We start from the raw sequence: 1,037 nt of genomic DNA on the forward strand, positions 1-1,037 counted from the left end.
CATTAACTTACTGACATTTATTGGACATGGTATCCTTAGTTTCCTTTCTGCTGCTTTGGCTAATATCTTGAAAATGCAATTTTGGTAGAGTAAAACCTTCACTTTAGCTTATGGTACCAGTTCACAGTCTATTACTGAGGAAATCAGTGAATAAACTTGAAACCAGGACTATATTCTATTTCCTTTAGGGAAGGAAGGCACTTTACAGCTAAAGAGATACAACAAGGGCAAAGGAGAATGTGACTTACTATCTTGCTTGCAGATCAACTACTACTCATTTAGATTTCTCATATAATTAATGACCACCTGCCTAGGATGTTCTGGCCCATAGGAGGGCTGGACCTCCCTATGCCTATTAACAGTCAAGACAGTCCCCATAGACAAATCTATGCACCTTGTTCATCCCCATAGATTAAGAAACCACAATTGGTCAAAATACAATGATCAAGTGACTCTTTGGTGCATAGTCCAACTGACACATCTACAATGCAACTGCTACAGCAGACTCAAGAGAATACCAGAAGAGGTGGCAGAAAGATTGTAAGAAACAGAGGAATAGAATGCCTGAGGATAGATAGGTTCTTCTAGAAATGACAAGGGAAATACACAAGTAAATCTCAAAAATATGGTTGCCTGAGAAAGATTAACCTCATGATAACACCAGTTGGCATATCAATGTAGATAAGGGAGAATACACATTCTTCAACTCATAAATAAGAACATCAGGTTGTCAAACCTGTGGACAGAGGTAGAATCAGTCTTGTCCAGACTGTTATCCTAAGCAAGTAAGCATCCAGATTGTCTGTATCATGGCTTATAGAAGAACTCACAGGAAGTGAGTGTTATGATCAGTTCAAAACATTTCTGGATGTTGAAACATGAGCAATAGGAGATAATATTCATAGCTCTCTATTGGTGGCGAGACAGACTATATAAGTTGGCTTTAATCAAGCAATGTCTGCCCAGTTCTTTTTCAGTTCCAAGACTTCTTCAATGCATATGTATTCAGTTTTAACTTAGACTCAAAATAGATTTTT

The sequence above is a fragment of the Microtus ochrogaster genome, unplaced genomic scaffold (assembly GCF_000317375.1).
Source record: "Microtus ochrogaster isolate Prairie Vole_2 unplaced genomic scaffold, MicOch1.0 UNK117, whole genome shotgun sequence".
Taxonomy (NCBI): Eukaryota; Metazoa; Chordata; class Mammalia; order Rodentia; family Cricetidae; genus Microtus; species Microtus ochrogaster.